Genomic DNA, 12,466 nt, shown 5'->3' with positions numbered 1-12,466 from the left:
AGATAAATTATATTTTTAACGGTTATGGTACCAAAATAAGACAACTAGCATGAGGAAGACAGAAAGCTAAACGTCAAAAATGAAAATACAAGAAACATAAAGGACGTAAAATGATAAAACTACGATACATCAATATATAATTGATCATTACTTATTCCATTTGTTTTTCATCCCTGGATATCACACAAGATATTTCATTAGAAAACATGTATCAACGTTTTAATACTTACATTCGTCCTTGTCCTTGGCTGTTACTGTTATCACTGTATGTTGGATGTCTTCGTCTTCGTTCACCTCAGCCTCATACAAGGCCTGATCGAAATAAGGTGGATTATCGTTCTTGTCACCAATCCCAATTCTTATGTATTTGGTAACTGCGTATAATAAGAAAGAAACTGCTATATAAGATCATGAAAATAATTCATAACCCTTAACGAGAAATAATAATTTAGGTCATTTCAGATGATTAAACACGCATTATGAAAGAAATAAAATAATAAAACTCAAGTCCCTGAATATACAGCCGAAATAAAATATTTCAAATATTACTTCTCGCAACTATTTTTTCTTTACTTAAAAACAAAAAGTGACACAGATTTCTTAGCTATACCACTATCAGCCACTGAAAACACTAACTAGCCAGTAGCTTTTAAATGAACATTTTGTGCACAGAAAGATATAAAGCAAATTCTCTCTGTGAATGCTTATATATTCATATAGAGAGAAAGGGGAGGAAATGAATATTTTGATAGGAAGACTAGTAGTTAAAAATAATCGTAGTATAATAACAGAAGACGTGCCAAACGATATAATGGATGGAAATATTGGACTTTCATTTTTAACTCAATAAGGAATAAAAGAAATAACATTCTAAAAACTATCATTTCAGTCAAAGAAGATCCGAAGGAACAAACAGTGAAGCAGGTCAAGAAATGCGTATTTTCTAAATGATTCTACAAACTAAACAAAAACCTCTCAACTGAGACTGGAACATAACTGTTACTGTTTCGACCAATCGAAGTGGTGCGAAATATATAAAAAACTAGCAAGCCTAAGGCCCACATTTGCAGGGCTACTAAAGTACAAATTTAATGATTGAATTACTATTTCGCACTTATTAAGTTTAAAAATTCTCGCTGATATAATTTCTTTAACAAAGACACAACAATAATAAGTAGGCCTATTTTAGTTAGCTCAACATGGCCAGGTGGGTAAAGGCGTTCAACTCGTAATCTGAGGGTCGCGAGTTCAAATCCCAATCGCACCAAACATGCTCGCCCTTTCAGCCGTGGGGGCATTATAATGTTACGGTCAATTCCACTATTCATTGGTAAAAGAGTAGCCTAAGAGTTGGCGGTGGGTGGTAATGACTAGCTGCCTTTCTTCTGGTCTTACACTACTAAGTTATGGATGGCTAGATAACCCTCATGTAGCTTTTGGCCAAATTCAAAACAAATCAAAATTTACAAAGGTGCTTTAATGTAAGTCAATATAAATCTTCGTAAAAGTGTTTTCGCGAAATGCTCAGGTTCTGTAAGGATTTAGTAAAATAGTTTTATGTTTGTGCAAACTTCTGACTAAACGATTAGTTTGGTATCGCTTAGAAATAAGTGAATCCAATAGTTTAGGAGAAAGTGTTTTCAGGAAATACATTGGCTCTCCAAGGTTGAGGAGAAAATTTTTACATTTTACCGAGATGATTCGTTTGATAACACTTACAGACTCTCTTTGTATATTTCCGAATTTCCCGCAAAGCTACACGAGAGCTGCCAGTGCTAGCCGTCCACATTTAGCAGTGTAACACTAAAGGGAAGGCAGCTAGTCATCACCACTCACTGCCAACTCCTGGGCCACTCTTTTATCAACGAATAGTAGGATTGAGAGTCACATAATAACGCCCCACGGCTGAAAGGGAGAGCATGTTTGGTGTGATAGGATTTGAACCCGCGACCCATCATAGATACTGAATCTTACTACACACAAAAATACATCGAGCACATTTTCGGTCTTGTTCATTTACTCAGTTTACTGTGTTGTTTGTTCAATTCGCAGCCTAATGTCTGTTCAGAACGTGTTATTCCATTTAATTTTACGAGTTGTAACCTTTAAGACATTTTAACTTCACAGATACAGTCTTAACGAAAATGTTTGCATATTTTGTAAAATATAAGGTCATTGTTATCAAGCCGGAAAATAAGTACCGTTAGTGATAACAAACGAGAAATGTATGCTTTATTAAATATCTACATATTTAGTTTGTATAATGAGACATATTTTACGGAAATCATGAACGATATAACAGAACAGTAAATAATGTTGTCAAACATCTGTAGAAATATGTGTAATTCAGCATTCAACTATCACAATAAAACCTTACCAAAACGTATTTATAATGCCAAAATATAATATCAAATTATTATGAATAGCGTTGTTGTTTGTTATTAAGCATAAAGAGCTATCTGTACTTTGCCCACCACGGGTATTGAAACCCGGTTTTAACACTGTGAGTCCACAGACATACAATTGTGCCACTTGGGGCATAAATAGCGAATGTAACGTTATTTCAGTTCCAATTAAGCATTTAGCACTTGGTTAGTCCTCGTCTTAATCTAATCACCTCGTAAGGCGATGTGGCATGCTGTAGATGAGATTATTGATGCAATCCACTGTGACTTTATCTCAATTTGTCACAAGGAGACGCTAAAATTCATTTATAGTCGTGTCTGGCTTAGGGTTGTGGTTAGCAATTTTTTGACTCAGTTTTGCTTAACTATTCTAGTGTTACTAGTGTTTGTGATATAGAAATTTTTGTTAAAAGTAACCAGTAACGGAGTGAAAAATGAACAGTTAATCACCTGAATATTAAATGATCGAAACAATTCCTTATTAATTTGCTTCATTTAATTATAATTAATTAATTAAATTATAATTAACCTATAATCATGAATGGGCGTATCTATGTGTGTGTGACCACCATAGCTCCAATAGGAAAGAACCTAAAATTTTGCACCCATAATAAGTGGGCCTTGATGGTGTGCACCTGTACTGTGTATTATTATTTATCTTATCCACTTGCGTGCGCATATCCTCGGTCAAAAGTATTGTCATATACAGAAAAGCCAATGCGTTCCAATAACAACTTTTATGTCATGTCGTTTAGCAGCAAATGTATAACATAATATTGTTGTTAATGTGTACAGCAAGTTTAAAATAAAATAAAATAAAAGCAATTGTAGATATAGTAAATTAGTTTTCGTTGATTAAATAGGTTTGTTTTTATTAAAACATTTGCTATATAACAGAAAATAGCTTAATTCAGAAGCGATTTAAGTTTAAAATCAGATCGAAATTTATACTTTCATGATAATTTTATGTACTCTGCATAAATTATATAAGACTACGTTTTTAAGTGATTTTCTTAAATTCGTAGTTGAGCACGATATCTAGAATTAAGGAAAAATACAAATTATTCTTATATTTTTAGAGAATCAACCATGTGTGGTTTACGAAAATTCTCGCGTGTTTTCGAACATTGTTAAATATTCCAGAATCTTGTGTGATTCGTATAAGAGCAGCTGGTCGAGTGACAGTTTTATGTTGTTTGTCAGTATACGATAAACCTCGAAAGTTATAATTGTCATTAACGCTTATTAATCGTAAAACTGCAAAATTTGACTAGGAATGTTTATAAATTTCGAACATTATAAATAATTTAGCTTCATTGAATTTACTTTGGACATTAGTACTTTTACGAGGACATTAGATAGTGTCGTCAGTGAAAACTTACGGGTGTTTCATGCTAGCTAGTCATCAAGAGAAATGTACAGGTGTATCAACAAATAATTATTTACTCTCCGTGGACGTCGACAAAAACTTCATTTCTAGACCAGATATAAGACTAAATATTGTTTGTAAGTTTCTAAAACTCTTGTATATAAAAAAATATTTGTAACAAATATTATTAATAACCGTTATCATAAATTGTATTTTTTTTACATTAGAATACATTTCTGTTGAGAACGAAAATTGTGTATATCAATTTTCTTGGCAAATATTCTAAATTTAATACTCATAAACATTTAATTAACTTCTAAATTAAAATTAAAATTAAAATTTTCGGTTATTTGAAATCGTAATACGTAAACGTACATTATATAAAAATTAGAGACTCGTCCGAGATAAAGAATAACACTTAACAATTAAAGGGTTTGTTTGGGAATTTCGCACAAAGCTACTCAAGGGGTATCTGTGCTAGCCGTCCCTAATTTAGTAGTGTAAGACTAGAGGGAAGGCAGCTAGTCATCACCACCCACCGCCAACTCTTGGGCTACTCTTTTACCAACGAATAGTGGGATTGACCATAACATTATAACGCCCCCACGGCTGGGAGGGAGAGCATGTTTTGGCGCGACTCGGGCGCGAACCCGCGACCCTCAGATTACGAAGCGCACGCCTTAACACGCTAGGCCATAGTAAACTATGATGGCACGTGTCACTCAAAAGAAACGCTTGATAAATTTATCTACATTCACCCAGTATGAATATATATTTGTGTTTGTTGATATATTCTTTTAGTGAAGTATGTGTAAGCTGTCTATTACATCTGGGAATTATTGCTTTATGCTAACACCTGTACGCTAAAAAGACAACTTTGATTTAACAAGCTAATTTTTATCCGCAAACCCCCGTGACTACTGACACACGTGGATAGTTTTGTATTGATATAATATTTTCAAGACCATAACCTCATTCACAAATAAACCCGTAACGACTAGTATGATGTTTTCTAAAACCGTACTTGGTGAAAAATAAGCTCACAGACGGGTTTAGAATGTGATCTTTGATCACTAAATGATTTATAACTCCTTCTATGGATAACTCAAATAATGTAATCAGTTGTAATATAGTTTATAGATATGATATTTTTTAGTATTCAAAGAACCCTAGCTCAGAAAATAAATACTAATCTAGGGATTAATGAAGGCAATAGGATAACCTTGAGAATGTAAGCTATATAACATGTAGCTTTATTCTAGTGTTATAATCTTTGATAATTTATATTTAATTTCATTGGGAAAATCCATATATAAATGTTATATATAATGAAAAACTAAGTACATAAACATTAACATTTATGAAACTTAATGGAGTCTATAAAACGACTTGATTCGAAAATTGGGTAAAATAAATAGTTTTTCTGGGACTAATGTTCTTTTTACTCATATAAATAAATAAGTACACTTCTATATAAAATATTTAATGCAGAAAATTATTACGATTTGTATACGTGCATGAAACCAACATTATGTGATCTTGCAAATGACAAAAAGTAAAGAAGTAGGATTAAGAAATTAAAATTACAAAAGAAGTAAAGTTAAAGATATTTTTTTTCCATTTTTAAAAGCAATAAATAAACCAACAACGGCATCATAAAGCACCCTGTTAATAGTACTAACATATATAATGATAATTGATCGTTCTACCTAAGGCAAAAACTATGGAACTTATTATGTATGACAAGAAGTCCTTTTTTTTGCTTTCTTTAGTGAAATAATTTTATCTAAGTTTTCGTCAAACGTACATAAAAGGCCAGTTATAACTTATTGAATAACCTTATAACAATGGATTTTTCCAGGGTGAAAATCAAAAAGTAGAAAAGAAGGTAAATACCTAAACACTCAGAATCTGGATAATTGTAATTGTATATAGTACCCTGCTGGGACAACGGTAAGTTTACACATGTAGAACACTAAAATCTAGGGTTAGATTCTCCGTTTGCTGTGTAACAAAGTCATTATAAACCAACATTAACTTACGCCCCACGAGACCTCTGTCTCTTGATATATATATATGTATTCTAGCTTTAACGTGAAGTGTTTAAGAATTTAATCCTGTATCGTTTTCCTTATACTACATTATTAACTGATTGAAAATGCTTTTTACGTTTTCTTCAAGAAATTGAAATTAAAGTCTTACTCTAAATTCATACAATGAGAAGTTATTGAACTAATTAATATAAAGGCAAACAAGTAGGAATCGTCAATAGCCGCCGTAGTTGAAATTACTTGAAGCAGAATTAGAGTAAATTAATATACGATACCTTTGTTTCCTTTTTTTATTAGCTGCATTTTTATGCGCTAGTAATACCAGGCGTGGTGCTCTCGTAACCCTAATCGATTTTATTACTTATCAGGAACTCTGCTGGTCATACTCAAATTGAAATTCTTTTAGGCAGGATTAGGATAAATTAATCTATAAGACCTAGGGCGTGGTCAAATATATCAATCGAAAAGGTTTGGCCTCCTTTGTCGAAAACTCTAATCAGGCCTCAAATAGTTCAAGAAATGACGGAACTATGCGCTTAAAATTTGGACGTGAAACACACACACACACACAAACAAAAACAACAAACAAACTCAGGATACTTTTATGAACCACTCAGCCGCGATTAAAAATATCTGAATGACAATTTCTGTTACCACAGACAACACAAGTAGTTTTGGTTTAATTAAATAAATTTCTTTAATTTTGTCTAAGCAAGCCATTACTGGATAGCAGACGAATCAGTTCAAGCTTCAGTATTTGAAGTTAAGATACAAACAAAATTAATAAATCAGTAATTACAGCAGCGAGGAATCAAAAGCTTAAGCAGCACACGAACATTTATGTAGAAACGAAATCTTGCAAACGGATTTATCACGCATAGTATAAATTATATTCCATCAGAGTTTTATCTTTCCATTAATCAGTAGTAACATTCAAGGTGTGAGTGGCATCTAACTTGTAAAATCTGAAAGGAATTATATAAAACACGAGTTATTTACAAAATAAGCCAAATATATGTAACCCAGAGAATGTTGTAGCATACAATTTATATTTAAAGTTAACCTATTAGATTTTATTGAGTGAAAAAAGCAACTATTGGTTTGCTTATACATAGGTGCTATTTTTGTACTTGTATTTATATATTCTGATAAAAAAAAATTAAAGGAACAAGTATATGAAAACATACCCGTTCGTCTACAAATGTATTTCTTAAGCTTGCGAGTGAAGTTTGGAGCAACTCAAATGAAACTCATCTCACTCAAAGAGAATACAACTCAAGGTACCGTATATAAGACTGTTACGTGAAACTATGCATTCCTCATTAATTCTCGAAACAAACACCAACATGGATCTTTTGCGGTTTGTTTTGACATTGTGCATCATCATCTTGTGTTCCCAAGTAGTCAGGTGCCATCTGACTGAGAAAGAAGTGGCCAGAGCGATCCAGATGCTGGAGAATAGCCAGACCCAAAGGAAGGTAGCAAAGCGTGTCGGTGTGTCACCAAGCTTCATCAATCGACTTTGGCGACGCTACCAGGAGACGAACTCTTATGGCAGGATAACAGGTCAAGGCCGTCATCGTTGCACAACAGCCAGAGAAGACGGCTACATCGTGACTACCGCTCTACGGGACAGGTTAGCTACCGCACGGTCACTGCGAAATGAACTTCAACATTCCACCGGAACCCTTGTGACGATCCAACCAGTTCGCAGTCGTCTGCACGAAGACCACCTTAGGGCCAGACGGCCTGCAAGAGACGTTATTATGATAAGGCAATGCCGTGCAGCCAGGTTGAAATTTGCTCATCAGCACCTGGACTGGGAACTTCGTCAATGGGTCACTGTACTATGGACAGACAAGAGCAAGTTCATTATGTCTCATGATGATGGACGTGCGAGAGTGTGGAGATGCTGAGGAGAGCCTTTTCCACCTGTAACATTGTGCAAGTCTACACTTATGGAGGAGGTTTTGTAATGGCCTGGGCTTAGGTTGCCGCACGGACTTACTCATACTCGACAGGGGTGCTTTAAACGCACGACGATATAGAGACGAAATTCTGGAACCCATTGTGAGACCTTTTGCCAGGCCCGGCATGGCCAGTTGGGTTAAGGCATGCGACTCGTAATCTGAGAGTCGCGGGTTCGAATCCCCGTCGCACCAAACTTATTCATCCTTTCAGCCGTGGGGGCGTTATATAATATGACGATCACTATTCATTGGTAAAAGAGTAGTCCAAGAGTTGGCGGTGGGTGGTGATGACTAGCTGCCTTCCCTCTAGTCTTACACTGCTAAATTATGGACGGCTAGCGCAGATAGCCCTCGAGTTGCTTTGCGCAAAATCCAAAAACAAACAAAACCTTTTGCCGGTGCTGTCGGCGATGGATTCATTCTCATGCAAGTTAACGCGCGATCCCAAGTCGCCAAACTGTGTATGGACTTCCTTGACGAGGAAGAAATAAATACTTTTGAAAGGCCCACCAGATCTCCAGATTTAAATCCGATTGAACATTGTTGGGATATGTTGTCGAGGCATGTTAGTGAACACCAGCACTCTTCTCAGAATATACAGGAACTCCGACAAGCCCTGGTAGTCGAGTGAGCGTTCCTTCCCCCAAGATAACATTGATAGACTGATTCGAAGTGTTCCAGATCGGTGTCAGGAGTATCACAGCCCGTGGATGTCACACTAGATATTGAATGTTTAAACATTTCTTGAATAAACGCATGCAAACTGTTTAAAGTATTGTTTCATATGGGATATCAGTTTTGGTGATATTGGTCATTTATAAAAACTTTATTTCTCGATGTTTTACTGTTCATCACACATTAAAAAATGGGTACAGATGGAACTGAAATGAGACAAATTACCTAACAATATAAAAACATTATTACATTTGGAACAGTGAGATAAATTATATAAGAAAACGTACTTGTTCCTTTAATTTTTTTAGCAGTGTATTTTGATTGGAAGTTTTAAAAAGAAAAATTAGCAATCTAAATAATAAGAACGTGCAATTAACTTACATGTTTTGCGCAAAATAAACATAGAATAAAACAGTAGAAGTGCGAGAATTTCTGAAATTTTCATTTAATGCTTTTAGAAGACAAAAACCGAATAATATTTGTAGATCGTTTTTGCCTCATTGTGACTTTCTGTCCAATCAATATATACTTTATCATTTTGTACAGACTCTGTACTCGAAATTCAATGAGTAGGTATTCTGATTTTAGTAAAGTGCAAAAGTAATACAATTGTTTTCATTCACATGACAAATTAAAGATCATGTACCTCTTTGTCTCCAACACATTATACAAACAAAACTGTATTTGTAAATGAATAGTGTCATTCATAAGACCCATCAACCATTACAGCTGACATGCCAACTAGGAAAAAAAATATAAAAGTATTCTGAAAGGCTTTGATGATTAAAAGCAGGCACCCATCATAAATCAATTTCAAATAGGATGGAGACTAGGGTGAATGTGGATGCTGTTTTGGCATTTGACCTTCAAATTAACTTTGAAGTGCATTTAGGTCAGAAAGCTAAATTTTTGTATTATTGAAATAACTGTATACAAGTCTAAAGTTTTACAGCAAAATCAAATAACGTAATAGCTGAATCATTAAAAACACAATGATACAAACTAAACGAACACATAATTAGGTTGGTATGTGACCTGTCAGTATGGCACGGGTAATATTGTACATGTAGCATTTTGTTTTTATATTTTTTATTTAGTTGGGCATCAGTTTAATACGTTAGTTACTTCATAACGTATATAAATGTTTGTCTTTTCAAATAATTAGTAAAATATATAGAATATGACAATGTAAGTGGAAACAATATAAAAATATTCATCAAATTAGGTGTTAAATCAGTAATTTTAACAGCAAGGCTGTTAAAATAATTCATTAACATTTTACATGAATGAACTAGTTGTTCATAGTGAGGAAGTATGTTGGATTTATTTGATGATTTTCTTTAAACAGCTAAATACTTTTATTGACATATTTTATTTATTTGTTTTTTCATTCAAGGTAGGTTTCTAAAACCCACATATGAAACTGATGACGTCATTACTTATATATACATAATGCCTTTAATGATATCATTAAATCTTACAATATTAATATATGCACTTACTTATAAGTGTTCAGTGATTTATAATCAATATATTTTTATGCTGAGATAAAGAACTAGTAACACAGTTTTTATGTTCAATGATTTGTTGGAAACCATACTGAGAACACTATGAAATTAGTCGTGAAAGAGCTCTATGATATCAGTTGAAAACATGCCATTATAAGCAATTAGAAACGTAATATTACTGCACTATGTTCAGTGAAAAACAATATGTTCAAGCAAACATGAAACTAGTAAAACTTCTTTTAACCATTAGTTTAATGTCCTTTAAAGCAAAATGGTCACAATCAATTTGTCAGGAACAAAAACCTTGTCATTTTTATTCAGAATCTTCTCCTCTTACTCTTGCCTCATTTCGCCCTTGTTACATAATTAAGATATTTTTAGAGAAAACATTTTCATTTACAGTGACTAGAATAAATGAAGAACATGTAATTCTGTATTTAATGTACACTGAATAACGTCAAATAATTTAGTGTACGGTATTGGAAGTAATTATGAAAGTGGCTTCTTTAGATTTGTATTTTGCTCAAAGCTACCCGCAGGCTATATGTTCCTGTGGTCCTTATCACAATAAACGTCAGTTAAGTAAATAACGTATTAAGAACTTTTTTGTAAAATAATTGATTGCACGTTTTTATTTATTTATAACGTATGGTCAGTATACTTACTAGCTCTCAAACAGTCGTGAGGAGTATTATCAAGGAAATGATCTACACTTTACCAATATCTGTTTATGTGAGACAAATAAAACAAAAAAGTTTAAGAAAGCTTTATGTAAGAAAATAAAATGAAAGAAATGATACAATGGATATTTTTTATTAAGCTACAGGCCAAAAATATCCACCTACATATGGAGTAAAAGCACAATGAAGGTGTATCAACGATACCATATGAATCACCGAATGAACAAACAAACTACAATGAATTAAAAACTTGTACATGGTTCATTCATATACACAACCACCATAAAAATTATATTTATTGGTATTTTACAAAATACACGTACTGGTTCTTGAAACAAAAGTCATTTTGTCTTTAACAGAATCAAAAAAAGAATACTAGATTGGAGTATGTATGGAGTTTCTCGCGTTAAAGTACTTTTTACCAATGTCAGACATTTTTGCCCACTTTAAGAAAACCATATAATACGTTTTTTTTTTCGTAGATGCAGTTTCATGCAAATATACATTTGAAACTAAGACTGCCCATAAACAGACTGTAACTGCTTTAGTTCCCACATTTAATAGTTCTCTCTAGTCATTAAATGAAACTCAGAATTTATTTTTTGAACAACATTCGCTTCGGATAACCAAAACGTTGATATTATTTCAAACAATGTGCACAACGAGCGTTGTAATAGGGTGGTTTCCTGCAAATTATATTGATATGTTACACTGCACGATCAATTTAAAATATACTGAAGATAAGCCATACTCAAAAACTTCAGAAAATATGAACTGTAGTATAGACAAAAAAAAAAAAAGTATAACCCTAGCTAGAACGATGTACCAACAGAGAAAATACTGCTCCAATCTTCTGAACTAATGCTGTACTGTCTGTATATCATTGGTGAATTCAGTTTACGTCAGCGAATATGTAATATTACTTATCTCTACTCCAGAAATTATCAGTAGAAACAACATAATATGTGAAGAATAAAGATGATTCGTATTCTGTCTATTACAGAATACATTGAAAAATACTTGTGAAACTAAAAGCACTTCAGTTTTGTGAGGAAGAGAAAATGAAAATATTCAAAACAAAAAGTAGTTATTGTTTGTGCGGAAGAAAGAAAGGGAGTGTTATTGTAAAGAATTCAGTTCGGTTTTGTAATTTATGTGTGAAAAGTAGAAATGTAAAAAATACAACCAAGAAATTATAATGCTTGTGAGGAATGAAGAAAGGGAAGATATTATAAGGTATGAAAAGATGGAATATGTTGTAAGGAATGAAAAGAGGGAATATGTTGTAAGAAATAAAGAAAGGTAATATATTATGAGGAATGAAGAAAGGGAATGTATTGTAAGGTATGAAACGATGGAATATGTTGTAAGAAATGAAGAAAGGGAATATATTATGAGGTAAAACATGCCATGTTTGTTAGAAAATAAAAGGAATATTTTCAGAGAAGAAAAACAGTTTTAAATATGGGACGAAAACAAAATATTTTATTGATAAAAGCTTTTATGAATACAATAATAAATCAGTGGTAGCACTCAGTAGACAAAGTAGTAATGTAATACTTTTGTACACGTTACTTTTGACTTTGTCATGAACCACGATAGAGATCGCAAAGAATTGTACAAAACCATAATAGAAGATTTGGGCAAAAAGCATCATAAGCAGTAAGTATTCAAGTCAAACAACACTTTAAATATTTTACTATTGACTGCTAAGCCTGTACACATATCAAAATGCATAAAAAATACACATGTTGGACATATAAGGAAAAGAAAATCAACTCAAAATAGCTCATTTGAAATTATTATTA

The 12,466-nt window shown here is 33.1% G+C and overlaps 1 pseudogene across 1 annotated transcript in view; it reads right to left on the bottom strand.

The window, feature by feature from the left end:
* The window catches only part of LOC143249432 (neural-cadherin-like), a 353,442-nt pseudogene that overhangs the window by 80,510 nt on the left and 260,466 nt on the right, over positions 1–12,466 (bottom strand). Inside the window, exon 15 of the transcript XR_013027781.1 lies at positions 231–374. The product of XR_013027781.1 is annotated as a neural-cadherin-like (transcript). The remainder of the gene's footprint in view (positions 1–230; positions 375–12,466) is intronic.

The sequence above is a fragment of the Tachypleus tridentatus genome, chromosome 1 (assembly GCF_004210375.1).
Source record: "Tachypleus tridentatus isolate NWPU-2018 chromosome 1, ASM421037v1, whole genome shotgun sequence".
Classification (NCBI taxonomy): domain Eukaryota; kingdom Metazoa; phylum Arthropoda; class Merostomata; order Xiphosura; family Limulidae; genus Tachypleus; species Tachypleus tridentatus.
The sequence above is the reverse complement of the archived record's forward strand: the minus strand, read 5'-3'. Positions and strand labels throughout refer to the sequence as shown.